Source organism: Coenobita brevimanus, chromosome 101 (genome assembly GCF_032717465.1).
Source record: "Coenobita brevimanus isolate Jiangsu-jjx chromosome 101, ASM3271746v2, whole genome shotgun sequence".
Taxonomy (NCBI): domain Eukaryota; kingdom Metazoa; phylum Arthropoda; class Malacostraca; order Decapoda; family Coenobitidae; genus Coenobita; species Coenobita brevimanus.
Genome location: NC_137054.1, coordinates 2,457,323 through 2,482,322, shown reverse-complemented (window position 1 = coordinate 2,482,322; position 25,000 = coordinate 2,457,323). Strand labels below are relative to the sequence as shown.

General features: G+C 40.2%; 1 protein-coding gene across 1 annotated transcript in view; it reads right to left on the bottom strand.

The window, feature by feature from the left end:
- Positions 1-25,000, bottom strand: part of LOC145414888 (zwei Ig domain protein zig-8-like) — a 548,874-nt gene that overhangs the window by 296,606 nt on the left and 227,268 nt on the right. The gene's annotated exons all lie outside the window — the stretch shown is intronic.

The following is a 25,000-nucleotide window of genomic DNA, read 5'->3' as shown; positions in this document are numbered from 1 at the left end:
AGGTGAGGCAGGTTTGACAAGCAGGTTTATATATAGGAAGGTGAGTGGGTAGGTAGGGAAATGTTATTAGACGTAAACCTGTAGGAAGGCAGGTACGTAGGTCGCCAAGTGGCAGTCTGAATAATGAAGGCTGTCAAGCAGGTTTATATATTTACAAAGGTGAGTGGGTAGGTGGGAGGATGAGATATAAAAAACCCCTTCACTACCTGGACGTCGTTTTTGCATCTCTTGCTTCCACCAGACGATTATATTCTGTTTTTAGGAGGCTTATCGTAGCCAATAGAGTTTATGGAGTTTGTTTTTGTCCCATTATGTCGATTATCTCCTAGGCTGAGTAAAATCGTCTGGTGGTAGCAAGTATATACCCAAACAAGACATCACTGGGATGAAAAGGGCTAAGCACGAGTAAGCAGGCTGATAAGATGTGTGTGTGTGTGTGTGTGTGTGTGTGTGTGTGTGTGTGTGTGTGTGTGTACATGGGAAGGGGAGCATAAGTATTTATAGGCAGAATGATTTAGCAGGTAAGCAACATGATAGGCAGGTAAGTGGGTAGATAGTTGGAAGTGCGTAGGTCGATGTTCAAGTAGACAGAGATTGGGAAAGTATGTAAGGAGTAGTGAAGACTGGCAGGTAAGCAAATGAGAAGGGGTTTGTGTATTAGTAATGTGAAACAGTACACATAAACCAGTAAAGTGTGCTTTGTGAGCGCGTGACGAGCGAGCGAGAGTTTGTACATACGCCTATCATGATAATTTCATCTTGGTGAAAACTTTCAACATTTCTGGTGAGGTAGCTCAACAGTAACAGAAGAATAGTTATTCTAAAATATTTATTTTCTTACGTTTTCTCTCTCTCACGTTTTCTCTCTGGCTGTGCATATGGCGAGGCGCCGTAGCATTTATCACACACACAGTGTTCAGTTCTGTGATCCTGACTTGCCATGTCAACGAACGGCGTCGGTAAACGCTTGGCTACTGATCGAATGATAAAACCGAGAAGTGGGGCTATTACCCCTGCTGATTTTACCCCCTAAACATTAGAAAAAAAAAAAAAAAAGTTCATATAAAATCATGAGCGTAATATCCAATGTTAAATTGTTAGAATTCACGCAAGAAAACATAGTGTTACGGCAGGATATCTTTTTTATTACGATTTCACAGCGAAGCATGTCAAATGAAGCTCTTGGTACATTCCGTTGGAAAGCCTGAATACCAGGTCGGTTGACAGACTCTAGATAAAATGATAGAGCTGGCAAGAATATAAGCACATAAGCAGATAGATCTATAAGTAATCTCATGCCTACCTACCTACCTGCTAAAGTACCTACCCACCTGCTTACTATAATTTACCGAGGAATCTTCATTATCCGAAGTACCAGACGTCATTTTCATAGGCCTTTCTTGTTGTTATTAGAGGCGATGGATGTAGGGTTAGTTGTGGTGGTGGTTGTAGCTGTGGTGGTGGTGCGGTGGTATCTGTAATGGTGGTTGTAGTCAAGGTGGTGACAGAATTGGTTGTGATGGTGCCGATGGTGGTTGTAGTTGTTGCGGTAACTTTGGCTGATGGTAGTGATAATGGTTGTTATTGTGGTGGTGGTTGTGGTGGATTCGGTTGTGATGGTGGTTGTATTTGTGGTGGTGGCGGAGTTGGTGGTGGTGGAAGTATTGCTGATGATGAAAGTAGTCGGGTTACTGGTGATGGCGGTAATGTTGATGTTGACGGTGGTGGTGGTGTTGGTAGTGATATTGATTGTGGTTGCGGCTGTGGTTCATATGGCTGGTAGTGGTGTTGGTGGTGGTAGTTGTGGCAGTAGTTGTGGCAATGGAAGTGATGACGACGTTGCAGGAGTAGCAGTAGTAGGTGTTGTGGTCGTCAATTAAGGCCATGCTAGTGTGCTGATGCTGGCAGTGATGGACAATAATGTTTTTGAACTGGTGGCAGTGGTTTATATTGTGGTGGTGGCAGTGGTTTATATTGTGGTGGTGGTGGCAGTAGTTTATACTGTGGTGGTGGCAATGGTGGTGGTGGTGGTCGTGGACTAAAAGGCTCTTGAGGGTGATGATAGTAATGATATTGTTGGTTGTTATAGTTGTTGGTGATGGTAGTGTAGTTAATAATAATAATAATAATAATAATAATTATTATTATTATTATTATTATTATTATTATTTTTATTATTATTATTATTATTATTATTATTATTATCACTCATCTTCAATGTCGGGACCAACTGCCTAGCCCCGGGCTCCTGCGCTCCTCATTGGGCAATGTGGGATTGGATGGATGGATTATTATTATTATTATTATTATTATTATTGTTATTAGTTACCACCTCTATAGCAGTAAACGTTTTGCGATACATATTGCTTTGCTCACATCAATCTCGTTATAGCTTATTTTATGTAAATAATTTTTTCTGTAATAATTTTTTGCTACAGATTTCAGTGTAATTTATGGAGAGAACAATATTTTTGTGTTCGTGTACGCTTATTTCAACAGAATTTAATTATGTGGAGTGCATAACGTAACTAGCAGGTACAGAGAGGAGTTGAAGTGATTCGGTAGGCAGGTAGGGACGTAGGTAGGTAGGTAGGTAGGTAGGTTGGTTGGTTGATTGGTTGCCTGGTTGGTAGGTAGGTAGGTAGGTAGGCACGTAGGTAGGTAAGTCTGTAGGTAGGTAGAGGGGTTGGTTGGTAAGTAGGTAGGCTGGTTAGTTGGTTGGCTGGTTGGTTTGTTGGTTGGGTGGAAAGTAGATAGGTTGGCTGACAAGCAAGTGGGTACTGTACGTAAATAGCTGTGAAGTTTGACAGGTATGTAGACAGGTAGGCTGATGGGTAAGTAGACGGGTAGGTAGGTAGTTTAGTAGATAGACAGGCAGGTAGAAAGGTTGGTGGCTTAAAGGCTGTGAGAGAAAGGGAGGAAGAATGGAAGTATACCGATTGGTAGGAAGAATGAGGTTAGAGGGAAGTAGACAGGCAGGCAAGTATGTGTGTAGGCGGGTAAGAAGGTAGGAGGAAAGGCAGGTAGGAAAGGGGAGAAGGAAAGAAAGTGGGAGAGAAGAAGGAAGGTAAGGAGACAGAAAACGTCAGTTGGTATATTAACTACCATGACTAAACAAACATCATCATCGTGCCACGGGACCTCCGCCCACTCCATCTATCATTCTGACATCTATGGGTCCCATGTATACAAAGAGGCGTTTAATATACAGTAGGTGGTGTGAGGTTGTGGTGCGTCGTTGCTGTGAATGGTTGTAGGTGTGGTTGTGGTGTATGGTTTTGTTATATGGATGTACTACTTGGCTGTGTTGTCTGGTTGTGGTCTATGGTTTTGTTGTTTGGTTGTAGAATGTGGTTGTGGTTTATGATTGTACTGAATGGTGGTGCTGAGTGGCTATTTTGTACGGTTGTGTTAATTGAAATATATGAATGGTTCTGAAATGTTGCCGTGTATGGTTGTGGTATGTGGCTGTGTAATATGCTGATTACTTGAACATAATGTATATATAAGCATAGATGTATGTATGTGTATGTGCGTGTGTATGTATGTACGTATGTATAACAGAACATGTTAAGTCATGTCCTGGACAGAAAATGTAGTCCAACCTAATATATATATATATATATATATATATATATATATATATATATATATATATATATATAGCAGAGGCAAAACTTAAACAATATTTTGCCCCCTGCATGAATGAAATGTCGCGTCATGATATATAAATGCACTTTCTCACACATTATAGAAAATCTGATATCCTCTGGATGATAAAAATGCAACGACGCGTCTTGAAAATAAAACGCCTAAGTATGTATCAGGAAGTGTAACAATGTAATCTGCATTTTGTTCCCCCGCATAATACAAAAAGTAAAGTCCGACCATATAAAGCATAATGTACTTGGATACTAAGCAATATAAAGCCCACGTCATAACAGAAAATGTAATATCCCCACATGCTAGGAAATGTAATGTCCCTGCATAATAGAACATGTTAGGAAATGCCAGGTCCCCTCTCATGAAAAAATGTAGTGTCTCTACACAACAGAAATGTAATGACCTCACGCATAAAAGAAAATACATACACCATATTAAAAAAAAAAAAAGTGGCCATATAAAATAATGTGTAATAATCTCTCTCATAACAGAAAATATAAAGTTCCAAAAATAGAGAAACTTCAGCTTGAAAAAATGTATAATACCTCGCCAAGTAATACCAAATTCAATGTCCATCATATAAGGATGAAATATACCTCTCCGTAAAGTGTAAATTGTAAATTCCAGTGAAACTGTAAAAGTAATGTAACTGTCCGTGTCAGGCCAGTAGCTAATAGCCTATAGTAGACGGGAAAAATCTGGGCAGGAGCAGGGGGATATCGCTGAGTGTGTGTGTGTGTGGGGGGGGAGGACACTGTGGTGTGGTAGTGAGCATTGTGGTAATGTGTGCTGTGTATTGTGAGATGTGATAGTGTGTGGTGTAGCAGTGTACGGTTCAGTAGTGTTAGGCGAGTTAGTGTGTGTGGTGAGGTAATGTGAGGTGTGGTTATGTGAAGTGTGTGTGTGTGGTGTGGTAGTGTGAGGTGTGGTTATGTGATATGTGGTGGTATAAAGTACGACTGAGGTGAATTAGTTGTGTGTGTGTGTGTGTGTGTGTGTGTGTGTGTGTGTGTGTGTGTGTGTGTGTGTGTGTGTGTGTGTGTGTGTGTGTGTGTGTGTGTGTGTGTGTGTGTGTGTGTGTGTAAGAGTGGAGTTGTGTGGTAAGGTAGTTTGTGAAGTCTCTCCATATACCCAAACCATCACAACATTTCCTGCTCAACTCGATCAGCCATCTCCCACATAACTCCAGTTCTCCTTTCCCCTTCATCAATTCTTACTCGATCCATACATGTCACTCCACACATACTCCTCAGACACCTCATTCTCCATTCCATTCAAACTCTTCCTCTCTGCTACACCCATATTCCATGTTTCAGACCCATATAACGCAGTCGGTACCACTACACCCTCATACAGCTTTCTCTTTACGTCTATTCTATGCGAACGACATATAAACACTTCTTTCATTCCTCCCAATACCTTTCCTACTTCATTTATTCTAAACTTCACCTCTACATCTATTCTTCCATCCACAGCAACATGTGACCCTAAATCCTGAAATCACTCTACCTCCTCAAGCAACTCACCATTCAAAACTACATTCATCCTCCTACCATCTACCAACCTCGTACACTTCATCACTTTACTTTTCTTCTCAGTAACTCTCAGTTTCCTCCTGTCACACACCCTTCCAAACTCTTCTACCAACTGTCTCAATCTCTCTTCCGAATCAGCTACCAGTGCAGCAGCATTCGCAAACAGCAGCTGATTCAGATTCCGCTCTCTACCATCAGCATTCACCAGACTCAAACCTCCACCTAACATTCTCACATTCATCTCCCTTACACCACCATCCATATAAACATTAAACAACCAAGGCGACAACATACACTCGTGCCGTAGCCCCACTCTCATGGGATACCAATCACTCACAGTATTTCCCACTCTTACACACGCCCCACTATTTATATAAAAACTTTTCACTCCTTTTAACAACCTACTATTAAGTCCATTAAATTTCAAAACAGTTCACAAAGCCTCCCTATCAGTTCTATCATATGCTTTCTCCAAATCCATGAACACCCAAAACACATCCTTACCTTTCGCCAAATACTTTTAACACACACCTTTCACTGCAAACACGCATCCACGCATCGCCTCCCTCTCCTAAAGCCACACTGCTCATCATCAACCACTCCCTCTGTACTCTCTCTAACTTTCATAACCAACACTCTACTGTACACCTTACCTACAACACTCAACAAACTTTTACGCCTTAAACTAGTACATGCATACTTATCACCCTTATCTTTATACAACGGAACCACACAAGCACTTGCCCAGTCAATCGGCACCATGCCGCTCACAAAACAAACATTCAGCAATGTTACTAATCACTCAACAATAGTCACTCCACCACCTTTCAAACACTCCAAAGCACACCCATCCATACCTGCAGCTTTCCCTGTTTTCATCACCTTTACTGCCTCCTGCACCTCCTCCACTGTGATCAAAGAATCTCCACAAGCCTTTAATAAGAAGTATTTTACTGAACTGAAGGACTAAATTCACAAATAAACTAATTATGATGACGTACTAAGCTTACTACGCTGACAATAATACTGCCCTATATTTATCACCTCATGTCGCCGCCACTCACTGTCTATCAAAGCGTCTGTCCCCTCACACACCTCTCACTCACTGCCTATTACCATGTCTGTCCCTTCCATGTACTTGTCATTCATTGTTCATCAGACTTTCTATCCCCCTCTCATCTCTCTCTCTCTCTCTCTCTCTCTCTCTCTCTCTCTCTCTCTCTCGGCATTTTCGTTGGCTTATCAGTAGGAGGGGTCTCTTTAGTGAGCTAAGTAAAACAGTCCAGTAGTAAATACTACGATAATAAAGAAAGCAGTCGTTCTGAGGGACTAACATTAAATTTATAACCACCTACCTTCAAATACTGTCAATATTTTTCTACTCACGTGTTTAGTACGGGGCATCTCATTTCAGCAGAAGGAAATGATCAAGCAGAAGCAGGATTATAATAAAAAAAAGATATCGTACTAAATGGCCAAACTTCATTAAACTCATTTTTGTTCACAATTATAAGTCTGGGCATGTCTCCCACGTACTATCACGAGCAAAATTCTTTCACAATCCCCTGGTACTATTATGAAGGAAAAAAAAAAAAACATAAATTAACCCATGCACTGCGATCATTGCTTATTTTATTCTTACTACACCCTTCATCGCTTTAATCCATTCATTACGATGACACGCATTTCCAATTTAGTCCTGCTATTTAAAGATGTAAATTCTTTAGCACAAGGGAGATGTTCAAGACAGGGTTAATGACGGGTACATCTAACCACTTTCACTCCGAAATGTTTCTCCCTAGCTTGAATAAACGTCATCGTATTGGTAGGGTTGAATCAATTCACTACGAAGGGCTGCTCGCAGTGAAGGGGTTAAGGAAGGTTGTGCCAGAAAGCCGGTGAAGTGCTGAAGTCTACTGCTGCTGAGGTGAAGGGAAACCAAGACAGAACCAATATTCGCTTGTATCTTACCTGCTGAACATCCGGTGGGCACAGGGGGAAGGGGGAGAAGGAAGCAGTTAGTTGGCTTCATTGACAGAGATTATTATTCTTATTGTACCCCGGCCCTCTTTGTTACTGACTGTTGTTGTTTTATTAGCTAACTTTGCCAACGAAGTTGCGGAGGTTTTGTATTCAGCCGTGTCTGTCATTTCTTTATTTGCCTGCGCACAAAGTATCTCAAAAAGTTATCGCACTTCAATGAAATCTGGTGTAAAGTGGGCACTGTGTCAAGGAAGAGTCCATTAGATTTTTTGGTGGGTCTCAATCCGGATGTAGGATTAAGTCCTAAATTCTACTAGCATCGGCGGAGGCTTACCTTTTATGAGACTGTGCAACAAGGCAGACAAACCGCAGAGTTGATTATGTCCGCGAACGACAATGGATGGAGACCGGTATTTCAGTCATAAATTTCACTGTCGTTGACGGATGTATTTGCTCTCAATGTGATTTCTAGCCATGATAAAATTATAACAAACACATCAGCACTCGGAAAACGAGTACCTCCGCCAAGGCCAATAAACTTTAAAATTTACTGCTGTAATTCCTTTTTACCACCTGAAAGTTTTTACGGTCTCATATAGTAATTCAATTATTTTAGGGTTTTGGTCTGCACTGTTACTGAATCTTAGAGATCGTGTACCACCCCCGAAGCTAATGAAATTTATTATTAAATGCATCCGATTGGAATCCACCTCAACTCTAATCAACTCTTCAGTGACCCAACACCTACCACTCAGCCGATTTCAGTGAAATCCGATTACAACTTCTTGAGGTAGGCTACATTGTTCACAGACCTACCGACAGACAGACAGGAACAGATGAATACATAACCCCCTCCAACTTCGTCGGTCGACAATAATGATGATGATGATTATATTAATGATGATGATGATGATGATGATGATAAAAAAAAAATAATAATATTATTATTATTATTATTATTCTTATTGCCTTACGTTTTATTTTTTACTTCCTTAATATTATTAGGGGTAGAAAAAAATAAAATGTTTCTACTATCGTTGTTACGACTACAGTTATCGCTACAATCGAGCTAATGCTGCTTCATTAAACTCCCCTACTACTAATAATGCTAATACCACCTTAGTAATTTGCTGCTATTATTACTGCTTATCAGTTTTTATCTCTTCTCAAATTACTTTCCATTTCGAACTTTTGGAATGACGTAAATTAGATGAGATTTCGTATATTATGTCAAAGTTGCAAGTCCTTTTAACACTCAGATTGACTGCCTTTTCCCGTCACACCCCCTCCCTTCCTTTTCACTTGATATTTTTTTCTCTACATTATTGAGTAATGTCCCTCTGTTTTTATAAACTTTCCTCCTCTGTTTCCTTCCTCCTCCTCCTGCACCCTTCTTCCTTTTTTTTTTTTTTTTCTCTTATCACACCCTTCCCCTTTCCGTTCCTCCCTTACACTTTCCGTGCTATATATATCTTCCTAGACTTACATCATTTGCTCTTTCCTCCCCTCTCATTCTATCCTTTTTTTTTTTTTTTTTTTTTTTGTCCTATCACTCCCTATTCCTTTCTTGCCTCCTCCTCACTGCTTCTTTATTTTTAATGATACTGCCTTCTCTCTTCTCCTCCTCCTTTCCTCCTCCTCCCTTTTCCTGTCATACCCACCCATTTCTTTTCTTCCTGTGCCTCCTCTTTCATTTTCTTTCGTCATAAAACGTTTCTCTTTTCTTACCCACTGTCTTCTTCATCCCCAATAGCTCGGTTTCCCTACGAAAATATTTCTTCAGTTCCTTTCATTTAATTTTAATTTTTCCTTCTTTTTACCTTTCATTCTGACCTTTCTTCCCTATCCTCTCCCACTTTTTGGTTTATTCACGTTCCTTTTATCATTTCATTTCCATCCTTCTTTCTTCCTTCCTTCGTTCATTCCTCCCTCTTTTCCTTCCTTCCTTCATTCATTTTCTTTCTTTAATCTCTTACTTTCCTCCCCATACTTTCGCCTTTGCTCTTTTTCCTGCAATTACTGCTGGTGGATAACGTCGTAGAAATGTGGTAGCTGAAGAAATAGTCACATTAATAAACCAGTCTGGACTTTTGAAAATTCTGAAGAAATCATCGGTCGCAAGAGACAAGCACGTAAAAAATATAAACGGAAATGAAATCGCGATTACTTTACCGAATATTTTTTACAACACCAGCAATGTACGAAAATTATCTGGAAAACTATACGTGACTGAGGCACAAATGCTCAAAAAGAATCCTAACAGATTTGTTCATTAAGTAAGGAGTAAGAAAAAGGCAAAAGATAGCATATTCCCTCTGTTAAACTCGGAAAGTGATCTTCTTAATGATTGCCAAACCATAGCAACAATACTGAGCGACTCCTTTCACAGCGTTTTCACACCTTCACACTCCACACCCTAACATCCCACACCCTTACACCCCACACCTTCACACTTTCACACCCCATACCCTCACACCTCACACCCTCTTCCTCGCATCCTCATCCCTTTGACTACCAAAAGCCTAATGTCTCACACCCTCACACTGCTACAAACTCACACTCCTTATCTCACATCCCATACCTGCCACTTTCACACCCCACACCCTAACACCCCACACTCCAAGCCCTTCACCCCAGGACTCTTACACCCTACACCCTTACATCTGCCACTTCATACCCCACACCTCAACCCCCTTCCCCCACCTGAAAGCCCTTTAACATCTTTCTCATCACCTCTACCCCCACTGCCACCTCACCCTACCCCCCTCTCCTATTCACCCCCCCGCACCCTTTCCCCAACACCCGCCTCCTCATAAATAACATATTGAATGGGGAAGCAATATACCTGGCCCATATCTTTCATAAAAACTCCTTATCACACACACACGCACCTGTTATCAAATCTATGAGTGTCGCTCTTACAAATTCGAAACGAGAGAGAGAGAGAGAGAGAGAGAGAGAGAGAGAGAATTATATATGATGACTTTGACAGTTTCATTTCCGGAATAGCAAAGGTCGTAGAATGCTCGAAGCGCGCGCGCGCGCGTGTGTGTGTGTGTATATATATATATATATATATATATATATATATATATATATGGTCTTTTTAAAATAAAAACATTGTTATACAGTACTGAAACAATGACAGCCTGAGTGGGCGTTTATGAGCCTATGTACAGTAGGGATGCCAATTAAAACTTATACAATTACAGTTTTGCAATTTCCATAACGTGCTATATCCCTATGGGCCGAAAAAAAGTTGTCCTTTTATATTAGAAAGTCCAGTGCTATTTAAAACGCTTGTCCTTGTCACTGGCATCACCTCCATCCTACCACTGTACCCAATCAGCGCGATGACGTATTTTGCACTTAATTATCAGCACTACCAGCCTACTGTATTAACAAAATGAACGATTTTTCACAATGGACGGGTTGGACTTAGCGTTAATGAACCCCTACACTATATGAGACCTCTCCCAAGCCTTATGAAATTGTCTAGAGTTATCAGAGTATAATAAAAAAAAGTTCGTCACCCCACTACAGATATTTAGCTCTCAACAGTGTAAGTTCACAATGTACTGAAGAAAATGTTAATAAAATGAGAAAAACTAAAGCAGTGAAGCAATGAATACCACTTAAAGGGAAATTTGCCCTGCTGGACTGGCAACACGACGAGGAAAAAACAAAACATGAGAACAGGAAAAACTTAGTCGACATGTTTGGCCGTCGTGTCTGCTGCATACCCTAAAACGTAAGTCATAAGAAAAGATGAATATTTATGGAATCGTTTGGCCATCTGCTCTTCGGCGTGACAATGAGAAAAAAAAAACTGCAAGAAAAATAAGGTAAAATATGGAACTCTTTGACAATTTCCCTCGGTAAAACAGTGAGAGAAAAAATAGAGGAAATAAAAGAAAACTTATGGAGCCCTTTTCTTGGCTACATTTCGACGTAAGAGTGAGGGGAAAAATATAACACAAAATAATGGACTCTTTGACATAAGAATGAGAAAAAAAACACAAGAATAACAACGAAGAAAAACACAGGCAACGCTACGCTGTTACAACTCTCCGCCTGACCAAGCACATACCCCCCCATCTCCCTGCACACCTAACCCAGCGCATAATCCCCCCCCCCCCCGTATAACACGGAGACATTAAAACTTAAAAATTTCAGTTATTCATGATAATAAAGTATAAGCAGATTTGATGTAGTTATGACCCATGCTTTTTTCATTTAAGCAGCCATTTTTTTACGATTACATAATAGGTCCAGTCATGAAACTTCATACATAATTAGATATTAATATATTCATTTATTATGTACAATTCCTATCTCCTAGGTGTACTAGTTGCAAAATTTTAATAGAAAATTGCATTGAAATAACTAGTTTTATGTATTTTTGCGATTCCATAACATTATACAACCTCATGACATTCTAACCACCAAAAGGCACCAGAGGGCATATTAACACATATTCCTGGAGTGTTTGAAGCCTGTACCTGCATTAATTTCGGAGTCCTACCCCGGAAACGAACAACCAATTTTAAAAAATTTCTAATTATTCAAAAAAAAAAAAAAATTGTTTAAGACACGACATTCTATCTATCAAAAGGTACCAGTTTACTATAACACATAACTATGTGAAATTTTATTACTCTGTAGTCAATACTTTCTGAGTTCTGTCCCGGAAACGAAATCTTTACGCCCGGCCAGCAGCCCTGCCGCCCAACTCTACGGACGGACACCTGCTGATCCCAGTGATAACAACTCCCTCCTCTGACTATGTCAGGTGGAGGGTAAAACAAAAGAAAAATATGGAACCAATTGCCCCTCTGCCCTTCTGCATCACAGTGAGAGAGAGAGAGAGAGAGAGAGAGAGAGAGAGAGTATACGGCAGTCATTACCCCTTAACACTGCAGCATACCAAGGAGACGAAAAATACCTACATCGAGATATGGAGGAAAAGAAAATTTACAATATATACGGAAGTGTTTGGCCATTTCGGGCCCCCGACAGGAAAGCTGGGGGGAAAAAAAATCACATGGATATCAGAAAAAAAAAAAAACTCGAGACGGGAATGCTCAACTATTAAAATTTCAGTACAACAAGGAGAAAAAGTTACTCGAAAAAAAGGGGGGGGAAAAAAATGTATATACGGAAGCTGACCATTTGGGCCCCATTTTTCCTCGGTATAAAAGCGGGAAAAAAATCACAAGGAAATAGCCGAAATGGGCGTCTGTAATAAATGGGCGGCCCGTTTTGACCTGTTCGCCTACCCCGAGCACAACTTCGGCGCCGGCCAACGTTTCGGTCCTTCCTCCTACATCGGCGTTTTTTGGGGGGTGATTTCGACTCCCGGTCACGTCCAGGCATTACCGGGCGTAGATCTCGGCCCATTGTGGACAGCTGCTGGACCGAGGCGAACACTCCACACGACGCCGAGGCAGGGGGACAGGGGGAGGAGCGAAGGGGAAGATGGCGGTGAGTAGGGGTGGTGGTGGGGAAGAGATTATTGGGAAAAGGAGGGAGAGGAGAGGGAAAGAGAGGTAAATGTGAGGCTTAACGTAAACAAAATGGGAAAGGACATATTGGATAAGAAGGGGTGTGAAGAGAAGATAGTGAGGGGTGGGGTTATGGAAGGAAATGGTAGGGGACCAAGAAGAAGAGTGTGGATGGAACTGATAATGAGGTGAAAATAAATGGGGAAAAAAAAAAAGGAAGAAAGGAACGAGAGATAGAAATAAGGTTGGATAGGGATAATGAGGGGAGGAACTGTGAAGATGGTGGGTGGACCCAGAATGTGAAAAGGGAGAAAGGGAAAGTATGTGAAAAAAGGAAGGAATGAGGGGTAACGAAGAGGATAAAGTGAGACTGATATTTGGGAGAGCAAAGGGGATGATGGAGGTAGCTGGAAATGGGGTTAAAAAAAAAAAAAAAAAAAGGCTGGCTGGCAGTGGGTGCTTGTGGGTAGGGGAAAAAAGGAATACAGGAAAATTAGGGAAGGGGAAAAAAATATGTACGGTACTAGAAAAAACAGAGAGAGGAAAACAGTACCTAACTAGTGTAAATTGGGTGTGGGGGAGGGGAAAAAGTGAGGGGAAAAAAAAAAAAAGTTGATTGCGAGGATGGAGGAGGTGACGAGAAACGAAGGGGAAGGTTGTGGTTGTTGAGGCTGGTGAAAAAAAAAATAATAATAATAATAATAGGAAGGGGGAACGTGTGTAGGGGAGGAGGTGAGGGGAAAATGATTATAAGGAGAGTGACTGGAGACAGTTATGTATAGTTAGGCTGATGTATAGGCTCGTACTCTTTATTGTTAAGAAAGCCCCTACCACCTCTTCCTCACCATTTTTTTCCTGTATCGTTTCGTTTCCTCTCGTTTATAAAGAATCTATATGCTTGCAAGAATCGGCCTTGGTCACCTAATGGCGGCTGTCCGAGCTGCTCGATCTCTGGAGGCCTCCTTTTCGGTACGTACGTTTATACTGTATATTCCTGTGCTTCATCAATGCGGTCTATGTTAAGAGGAACAGATGAATAACAAGAAGGAATAATAAGCTGTAATGAGCAAAATAAGTCGCTAAAGAAGAAATGCCAGGGAACCAACGACAAGGCAGACCACAGAACATACAGATCTTGCAGTTCTTATTCCAGGCCCTTATCCTGGTATAAGAACCCTGGTAACGATTTCTTGAGTTTATTCCTGCCACTACGGGACGATTTTCTTCAATTAGGAAGGTCCTCACGTAACAGAGAAGGTTAATTAAAGCGTGACTCACCTCTCCTCCTCCAAAAGTCGTCCAGAGGCTGAATAAAACCCTCGAGAGAAGACAAAAAGAAATGTAAATGACGACCCAAACAGATAACAATAACAGAATTTCTGACACTTTAATTTAAGTGATTAAGGATAGGAGCGCAACGCAACCAGAGAGAGAGAGAGAGAGAGAGAGAGAGAGAGAGAGAGAGAGAGAGAGGGGCAGTTGTGCGCACATAACTAAACCAAATATGCCCATGTACCATATTTTAGTTATCGATGTGGAAAAAAAAAATTAGCAAAGAAAAATAAAAAAGGTAGAATGACAAAGAGTGTGATTATATGAAAGAGAGAATAATTCAACAAGTACAAAAGTGTTTAAAGAACGTGAAGAAGAAAGGAGTTATGAAAAAAGGGGCTGGCTGACACACAGACAGACAGAAGAGGAATCGTATTTTTGTGAAGGAAGGAAATGGAGAGGAAATTAGATTATCAGAGAGAGAGAGAGAGAGAGAGAGAAAGCAGCCAAGACCTCTATTCCATATTAGCCCAGAGGTATTGGATATTCTAATACTCCCGGCTGATATATGGCCATGGAATATTAATACCAAGATATTCCCCGTCCCCCAATCTCTTTCACAGGCGGTGTAGCAAGATTTCTTCCTCTAATTTATATCCCCCAATTTATTCCGCCTATTATTCTGGCAGTAGCTTTAATATTGGATGAAATGCTTTATGGGTTTGGAGGGCTTGCTTTATTCTCTCCAACAACGAGTATGTTTTCACCCATGTTTGCTTGTTTGATTGTGTGTCTGTTGGCAGGATTACTCAAAAACCGAAAAAGAAATTTGGACCAAAATTGGTAGGTAGATAGCCCATGTCCCAAGAAACAATCGATTAACTTTTGGGACCAATCCTGATCGTATTACAGATTTTGAATCCGGAAAACACTGAAACCCTAATCATTGATAAGAAACCCTAACCCACTATGAAGAGTGGTTTGGAAATTACGTTGCCATTGTCGGAAAGATGCGCTCCAGTGAGTGCCCTCCCCCCTTTTTTTTGTTATATTATTTGTGGTGAAGTGTTTTTGTTGTGTCTAAATGTGGGTTTGCGCGTTATTATTGTTGCTTTTTTCGTGTTTGTGTGTGTGTGTGCGGGGGGGGGTATCTAGCTCCTGCTTCACGTATAAGTTCACATGATGTAGTGATGTGACTCATTTTACTGACAATAATAGATTCGCTTACCTAGCAAGGAGTGCGTAATTCTTATGTATCATTCCTCTGCAGAATCGATCTGCCCACCAAGAGGTTCACCCACAGTATATCCCACTACGGAAGGGTGAGGAATCTAGAGTAAAATGAGCCCCCTTCTTACACTTTCCTGACCTTGGCGAGATTCGAACCCAGGACTCTATTATCGTAAGGTGAGCATTCTACCTCCACGATCATGTTTTTTTTTTTTTATTCCGTGATATGGTGTACTCCACATTATTCTACAATTCTATTTTGGCATTATGTAAATACAACAGAACTATTGTTTCTTGTATAAAATGTTTCATCTGTATTTTTTTTTTTTTGAGGTAATACCAATAAAGTAAAAACAATTATTTCCATAGCAAAGTATTTCGTATGTGTTTTTCGCGGTAATATCATGAAAACAGATGTATTGTAAATGTTTTTCAGCGGAAGTTGTCGCCCCGCATAGTTATCTAATACGCGACTTACACTACGTATTACTTATCACTCACTTTATGAAAAATGACCACGGGATATCAATTTCGATTTCACGTTAAACTTGGTAAAACCGACAAGGTATTGAGGCCTAAGGTGAATGACAGGTTAGTAAGGTATTAAGCTTTATGTTTTATTTACTGGCGTGGTATACAATATCACAGTTGATATGTTCACACTGCACCAAATAGAATCCTAAAAACTATAAGCTTCATTGGGGAGGACTGGAGCTCACTAAGGCTTTCATGTTAATCGTTCCTGCGCTCGCAAACATCACTGGTTAAGTTGACTTTGGAAGCGGAAACAGTGTTGAAAAATTTCCCTGGTTAAATACAGAAGAGGTGACTGTGGAAGTGGTCTTAAATTTACTCAAGCTTCCTTGGAATATGCTAGCACTTGTACAAGAAATTATTTCGTGGAGTATTATTGTAGCCTGCACTCTTTAAGCCCCACCAAAACAACGACAACAAAGTTAAACCAATACTTCAATAACATTACTCCTCCAACCAATACTACACTTCACAAAAACATACATAAACAGAGCCACCACAGCCATAAGTAACCTAGCATACATCCTCCTTGACCACTCACCAGACATTCACTCCAAGATAACAACCCATCCAAAGACACACAACTGCCTCTAACCAGACTGTGATGAGGCCACTACCCTTCCCTGCCTGAGGAACTACGGTTATTACAATTCACAAAAAATCCTTTGTACCCACGCTCCAGTTTAGCCGCCCCACACCATAACACACTCTGTGCTCCTCACTGTATCAACATGGACAAGCCTTCAACATTACTTCAACAAATGATACCTGGGAGTGCCTTGTCAAGTGGCTGATTTCCTGGGCTTCACTGGGTCCATGTCCAGAGACGCCAGGGGTAGAAGCAACAGCAACAAAAACAAAAACATCAGCAAACTCAGCAACCCAGAGTATGTCCTGAATACCACTGCATTTCGATAATAGTGTATCTTTACTATCGCCTTCCTTAGCCAATAAAATTCTCTGCTAGCAGCATTAGGATTAATCAAAGAGAATTCATTTTATTACAGGCGTGAATATTGCCACAGATTTCGTCATTGACGTTCAGGGGGATATCATCACATGGTTCCTATGACACTCTCATCTAAATAAAATCGTCTTGCGTTGGCTGCCTTAATTAGTAGAGTTGTCTCGACTGTGAAAGGTTACTGGTGAGAGTATTAACACTGTCAGTCTCCGGTTATTAAATTTCGGTTGAATAAATCGTCTGGCGACAGTTGGAAAAAAGGAACTGAGTTGTCCCGCCCATGAAAGAGTTAAGGTGTAATAGTAAATCGCTAAAGTGATATTATATGTCAGCGAGAATGCCACTCCACAGTCCTCCCCCATACTGTACGATACACTTCGCATTAGGAACCCCCTCCATTAATTCGGCAAAACCTGGAATTACTCCTCCCCCCCACCCACACACACTCACACAGTCACGCCAGTCCACGGTACTTACTTTTTCGTACTTATTCAACACTGCAGCTTCGTGAATAGTCTAGCAGGCAGTGTATTATGAACTTTTTTCCCCTTTTTGCATAATTAGAAAGTGGTCCGTCGAGGGGTACAAAGTAGATTACATCAGGACCAGTCGCCAGCAGGGTACAGTTGGGGACAAAAGCCAGCGAATTTTCATCTCTTTTGCTAATTCATCTTCCTCTGTCTCCTAGTATTCGTATGATGAAAGAGGCTTGGGGTCGTATTCTGACTGGCTTAGGAAGATATCTAAAACATACCCCTTAGTGACATTTTCTATGCTATGGTTTACTGTTCTTTCGTCTGTTATTTGTGATTTTTTAATACGAGTACCAGCACACACTGCATAAATATCATGCAACAGGATATAGCCTACCTATACAAACTGGCAAGGAAGAGGTGCTGAGGGTTTCCTTACATGACGAGAATACAGCACTTGTAAAAATGATTATTAACCCATTCATGACGCTCTCTGGTATGATGTGTCTGGGAGGAAAATGACGGACATACCCCAAGTCTGAAGTGGAATAGAAGGCGAACTTCGTCTCTTGACTGTACAACGCTGTCACTTCATGCTGTCGACCACGTGCAGGGACAGATTGTTTATGGTTTCATGGTAAGGACTGCAGTTAAAGTGAATAAGAACCGAAGCAAACGAGCACAGGGTGGGGCCGATTAGACTGTTGGGTATAGTTTGTTTGGGTTGTACGTTATCACTCCACCGTTCTATCAGGTACATGTGCTGATGGTTTGCTCATGATTAGATGGCGTGTGTGGCATTCAGATTCATCTAAGACTTCCTCAGCAGACCAGTGATGTAAACACGCGTGCTCGAGGGGAAGACAGGGGAGTAGCAAACATTGATTAGCTAGCTTAAATAATGACCCTTGTGCGATCGATAGGCATAAATCTAACCCCTTGTTCATTTTGTACAACAGGTGCACTGTTCAGCACATGCATCTGGCACCTGGAAAATACTGATTTCGGGTCCAGGACTGGTTCGTTTCACGCTTGCCCCTATTCACCCAGCAGTACTGCTGACCACTAAGGGGTCTAGGATTAAAAGAAAGGTGAATATATCGACACTGAAAATTTTTGCAGAGTTAGCATAAATCGCGTTTAAAATAGATAAATATCGTGTCAAAATAATTTTGATAAAATGTTACACACATAGTGAACAACATTACGTTTCTATTTGGCAATGAATAAGGAAAGTAATAAGCAAATTCTTAAACACTGAAAATATGGACGGTCTTCGGTAATGAACTTTCCTTATTGCGATATCAAATCATAACACCGTTCAGCAGTTAGTTCATAAAAATATCGAAGTTGCATTTCACGTGATTTTTTTGCGCTAATACTATGAAAATTGTCACTCTCCATATTTTCAACTTCCTTGTAGCCCAAAACTCTCAAGTGGTCATCCGGGAACCCGCATTTAAGGTAGATTATTGAGGGTAGTCGTGCAGGTGAAGACTGAGAGGCAGCGAAAAATCTGCTGCCGGCCTTAACGCACAGTCGAAAGCTTATTAACCTATTCCTCATTGTCCTAATCGTCCTCGTCTTCCTTCTCCTCCTACTTTTTCAGTATTTGAGTGGTCTGCTCTTTAGCCAGATTTATGAATTATAACTGGAATGTAAAGCGAAGGTTGCGTATCGTATTCTGGGATAATGCTTAGGTGTCTTCCTTGCCTGTCAGGCTGGTATATGATCGTAATTTTCCCGTACTAACAAACTGATACCCGACATCCGTTTCCTCTGCTGCAACTCACTTCTGCCTCGTCTGCTCCTTCCACTGTCCCCTCCTCCAATCCTACTAGGCGATAAGCCCAACAACTACTTTTTTTGGTAGTCATAGTCGCTACATTTATCAGAGCTCCGTCCTTCTGATTCACTTATTTCTGCGTATTTGAATAATTTATGTTCACGTTACATAAGTCTGTAGGATAAAGTCAGGAATACGGTTCTGCAGGCAATGGAAGGATATATTTTATTCACTTCTTCAGTATGATTATGCTCTTCAGTCTTAATTTCCCCTCTGTATTCGGGAGATTTCAGTCAGTCCATGGAAGACTTTCGAAACTGAGACGAATACATATAGCCATTATAAACATCATCTGTAGTTTGGAAGGAGCTTGAAAATTTAGATGGTTACCTTAGGATGAAGGGATTAACTTTAAGATGGAGAAGCAAGGCGTGAGGGAAGGAAGAAACAGAATGCGCCAATAAATAAGGACATGAGGCATAAGTAACGAGAGAGAGAGAGAGAGAGAGAGAGAGAGAGAGAGAGAGAGAGAGAGAGAGTCAAGATGGCTACATGTATCACCTTTAATGCAAATAATTCACGACTCTCATCGCTTCAGCCTTCACAAACATTGACATACGTTTGGCTATACATGAGTTTCTCTGTCCTCAGCGAATAATAAATTGGTTATCACATTAATTAACGCTGATGGTCCTGTACCGCACAAGGGAGTGATAAATCCTTTTCCACTCTGATGCATTATTAGTTATATCTGCCTTTTAGTTGCAGCAATTTGTTTTTATTCTTGATACCTATAGATGTGTGTTTTAAGGTTAGGAGAGACTTTTCGTATTACAGAGTTTGGATACTTTCAAAATGGAGTGGTCTGATACAGCCTTCATTACCGCCTACACTACATCTCCTTTTAAGCTGAATAAAATCGTCTAGCGGTGTACTTATCAAAAGGTTAATTTATCGAAGCCAAGAAATTAATGCTGATGACGGGAGCGGCAGAACAGCAAGTACTTATAATTTCGCACTCCACTGGTTTCCTTTAACACATGCATGCTTATTTAACTCCTGCCTGGGAACGTCTTTTATACTTTATTCTCGCTACATTCGTTTAGTGATAGGATTTTTCTCTTAGCTGATGGAAATGGCTCAGTGTTAGCCAGAATCAAAATACTGGAGTGTCCTTCGCCCCTTCATCACGATTATCATTTTATTTTCATTCGTGCTATATTCATGATGCCTGGTTTGGAAGAGACATTTTCAGCTGAAGAGGTGTGATATAGCATTCACTCAAGGCCTCTGTAGGATTTTTTTTATTTTTAATCTGGGTAAAAACTGGAAGGCAGCAAGAACGAAGCAGAAAATAGGTAATCGTAGTGAAAGGGTTACCTGCAAATTGGGTAACTGGCATTCCTTCAAGCCCACTGATATTCGCAGTTGAATAAAATCGTCTGGTATTATCCTGAATAGAAAACCCGCACAGCAAGAGCGTTAAATTACCCTTACTTATTGGTTTCCTTCTTTTAAAATTCACCCATCATTGCGACAGGTCTCTCCAAGGCTCAAAAAATCGTCTGGGTGAAGAAAATATAGAATGAAATTAAGATCTAAGCAGTGAAGGGTTTAATGGTGACTGATTGTAATTCTTTCACTATGATCGGTCTGTCCTAAACCAAATAAAATCGTCTGACACCGGTGGAATGAAATATAAAGGCAGAGGCAAATGTCCTGACACTGAAGCAACCGAGATACCAATGCCACCTCCGCTCTTGTTGTTTAGTTTAGCTTAGAAATATATATCAGTCTCTCTCTCTCTCTCTCTCTCTCTCAATGAGCTCTAGGGTGGAGCGCCTACGAATTATGTGATTAAAATGCTATCGTATAACCTGAAAAGATGGAAGTCAACTGCTTTGCTATTGGACGTCGAGGGATATACTGATTTAATCCTTCTCTGAGATGACACCTATACATCATTTTTATTCATCCTGTTCCCAGAGGAATTTATTCAGTTTGGAAAATCCCTTGAAGTGATGAGGTTATTGAAAAGTCTCTCCTGAATTCAAGTAAATAGTTCAGCGTTATCAGAAACACAGATCTGAATTCAAATAAATAGTTCAGCGTTATCAGAAACACAGATCTGAATTCAAATAAATAGTTCAGCGATATCAGAAATAAAGATCTCCTGAACTCAAATAAACAGTTCAGCGATATCAGAAATAAAGATCTGAACTCAAATAAATAGTTCAGCGATATCAGAAATAAAGATCTCCTGAACTCAAATAAATAGTTCAGCGATATCAGAAATAAAGATCTGAATTCAAATAAATAGTTCAACGATATCAGAAGTAAAGATAAACTCGTCCTTGCGCTGAAAGGTTAGAGGCTGTCAATGAGCTTCATTTTACTACTGTATGTGCCTAATAAAAACAATGACGGAAACTTATAACGAAGACAGAATTTTTCATGTATTTCTTCTTCTGTAATTCGGTCTTTGGCACTAAATAACACTAGATAAATAATGTTTTCACCTTATCAAGACAACATTACATCATGTGGGTGTAATGAAAGACATATCATCCATTATTCATTCATGACCTTACCAAGTCTGCGTTTCATAAAGTGGGTGCAGTGAAAGACGTGATAATCTATTATTCACCCACGACCTTATCAAGTTAACACTACAGGATTTGGAGTTACAAGCTTCCGTTTCGTAACCATGTTGTCGGCTCGGTCTAGACTCGATTAACCTTACCTGACATTACATAACCTGATCTACTCATATATAACCTAACCTAGATAACCAAGACAGAATTAAACTTAACTAACCAAACCTACAGTAACCTAAGCAAATATAACCTAAGCAAACCTAACCTACAGTAACCTAAGCAAAAAGCCTACGCAAACCCAACCTACAATAACCTAAGCAAACCTAACCTTCAGTTATCATAAGCACACCTAACCTACAATAACCTACGCAAACCTAACCTACAGTAATCTAAGCAAACGTAATTACAATAACCTTCCAGTAACCTAGGCAACCATTAAGCTAAATAAGCTCAACCTACAGTAACCAAAGCAAACCTAGTATAAAGTAACCTAACCTATCCTAATCTAACCTAACCTAACCAAGCCTGTCCTAATGTAATTTAATATAACATAATAAAACCTACGTTCTCCTAATCCTTTATATTTTAACTATAATATTATCTTTACTTTGGCTAGAGAGACCAATTTTTTAATGCAAACTTTCGGATCTTTGCAGTATATATCCAGAGGGTCTTCATTTTTGATCCGCCCTCAGCAGTTGCACTAATAATCAAGACAAAAGGCTTTTCTTATCAACGTCTGAACTCGTGATTCCAATCAGTTCTACGTTTATCAGTTCCTTTGATGTCAGGGTTATCAGTGGCATTCTTTCAGTACCTTATCGTCGTGGTCTCTCTCTCTCTCTCTCTCTCTCCATCAATTTTCCATCTTCAAGTCTGTATCTTCCTCAGTCTTCCACTCCCATGATTTTACCCTCACTACTCCCACCTCCTACCTTATATCTTGATTCATTCTCTTCTCCCATTTACTCTTCTATTCCTCCTCTGTCTCTCCGTATTTCAACTCCCGCACTGTCTTTCTTACCCTTTCACTTCTCAGGCTCTTTCTCCTGCGCTCTTTAACTTCTTATTCATTTCTTGCCCGATCACTCTCTCTTTCTCTAGCCCTTACACGCTTTGCCCTCTGGCTTTCTCTCTTCCCTTCCCTCTTCCACTTTTTGCTCTCTCTCCCTCTATTTCCTTAGCTTTTCTACATTTTACTCTCACTTTCTCTCCCTTTCTCATTCCCCTACCATCTTGGAGTCATTATCACCCCAGCTAATTTCCCATCATTAGCGCCAGTCTGACCCTACACATATACCGTCAGTCTGGGGGAGAGAAAGTAGTTGACTTATTTTCTTACACCTTTACTCTCTCTCTCTCTCTCTCTCTCTCTCTCTCTCTCTCTCTCTCTCTCTCTCTCTCAAAATTAAAAATTAAAAATTACCTAATATGTATCTGGGTAATTTTCCTTCCATTTTTCTTTTCGTTTTGCGTACGGTATGTAGTTTCGTGTTTACGTTAGTTTTTTGGCTTTTCATTTCCTCATTTTCTTTAGCTTATTTCGCTGTGCTTTTTTTTTTTTATCAACCTACTTTAACGTCTGTTCTTCGTGTATTTTAGTGTCTCATATTTCAATATGCATTTCGCCTTATATATATACATGTATATATATATATATATATATATATATATATATATATATATATATATATATATATATATATATATATATATATTGTTCAGCATGTTATGGCTTTCTACCATTTATTCTCTTAATGAAAGGACTTGATCACGTACGTTAAACATAACTTGTTAATTTTCTTCATACTTCTTGTTCCGCTTGAGTGTCATTTCAGCTTCCCTAACTTTTACTTGTTTCCCTGTCTCTCGCCCTTCCACTTCTCACTCTCTCCCTCATCTTTCCCCTCCTCTCTTGTATCTGTGCTTCGTTTCTCTCTCTCTCTCTCTCTCTCTCTCTCTCTCTCTCTCTCTCTCTCTCTCTCTCTCCCCTACCATATTCGAGTCATTAGCTTCGAGATAATTAGCCTCATTATGGGCAGTCTGACCCTACACATACACGGTCACTCGGGGAGAGGGGTTGCTTTAATTCTCTCTCTCTCTCTCTCTCTCCCTCTCTCTCTCTCTCTCTCTCGGTAGTGTTGCCCTTGTTTTTGCTATTCCTCCAACGTTTTCTGTTTTCTTTTCCGCCACTGACATTTTCCTTTCATCTTTGGCTGGCATTTATCCTTTAAAGTTTCTCCCTTTACGTTTCTTTTTTATTTTTTATTTTTTTTTTATGTCTACCATTCTGCGTTTTGAACAACACAGTTTTTATTTTGGAAGGACTGTTTGCTTCTTTTACTGCTTTTCACTTTTTTATCCATATCATCTGAATGCTGATTTTTTTCTCCTGGATCTGTTTTCATTATTTTTATTTTATTTTCAGTTCATTGCCTTTAAGTTATTAAAATCTATGCGAAAGGATTAAGAGGCAGTGAACACCCATCATCATTATCAGTCTGAAATAACCCGCTACAGGACGAAGGTCTCTGTCATCGTCTCCACTCACATTTGTTGGTATTATTATTGCTCCATTCAATCCCAGCAAATCGGTGTACTTTATCTCTCCATCCATTTCCTTGTCTGCCACTTCCAATCACTCCATTTCTAGCCTGCCATTTCGTTTCCCTGGATTTCCCTTCCCTTATCTAATGTAAGAAAAACATATACCTTCCATGTCCATTTCTTCTTTTCTGTTACTGATCATTATAATCTTTTATATATATTCGCTTATCCACGAGACATATTGAAGAGATTAGTTCCATTGTTTTGTTCCCCCTCGTCCTTGAGTGTCAGTCGTTCCATTGTCCCAGTAATTCAGCACAAACTGTTTCATCCCACGTGAATTCCCTCAAGCCCTGTATTGCCAGCTCTCTTTCCTCATAATCTCGCAAAATAATTCCAGCGGTTTCAAGATTATATTCAAGGCTTCATCCCCGTGGTCTTTGTGGTATTTTCATTATACAGAGAGCCTGATAAACTCCTGCGTTGTCTCCATTTGCTTTTATTATTCCATTCTAATCCACTCTTTCATTTTTGTTCTGTCTTTGCCTCTCTTCCTCCCTCCCCTTTAAATCCAGACTCACTCACTCTCTCGCTCATGGTCACTATTTCTCTGTCACCTGTGTGTGTGTGTGTGTGTGTGTATGTGTGTGTGTGTGTGTGTGTGTGTGTGTGTGTGTGTGTGTGTGTGTGTGTGTGTGTGTGTGTGTGTGTGTGTGTGTGTGTGTGTATCTCATTATCTTTTCATGTGCCCCACCCTCACTTTCTTTCATCCTAAATCAGTCTTTCCCCTTCTCACCCTAATTTCACGCTCCCTCACATTCTATTCTTACCTTCAAGTTCCTTTACTCATTCAGTACGATGTCGTCTAATTTAGCGTCTTTTTGCTACTTAGTTTATTCATTTATTTATTTA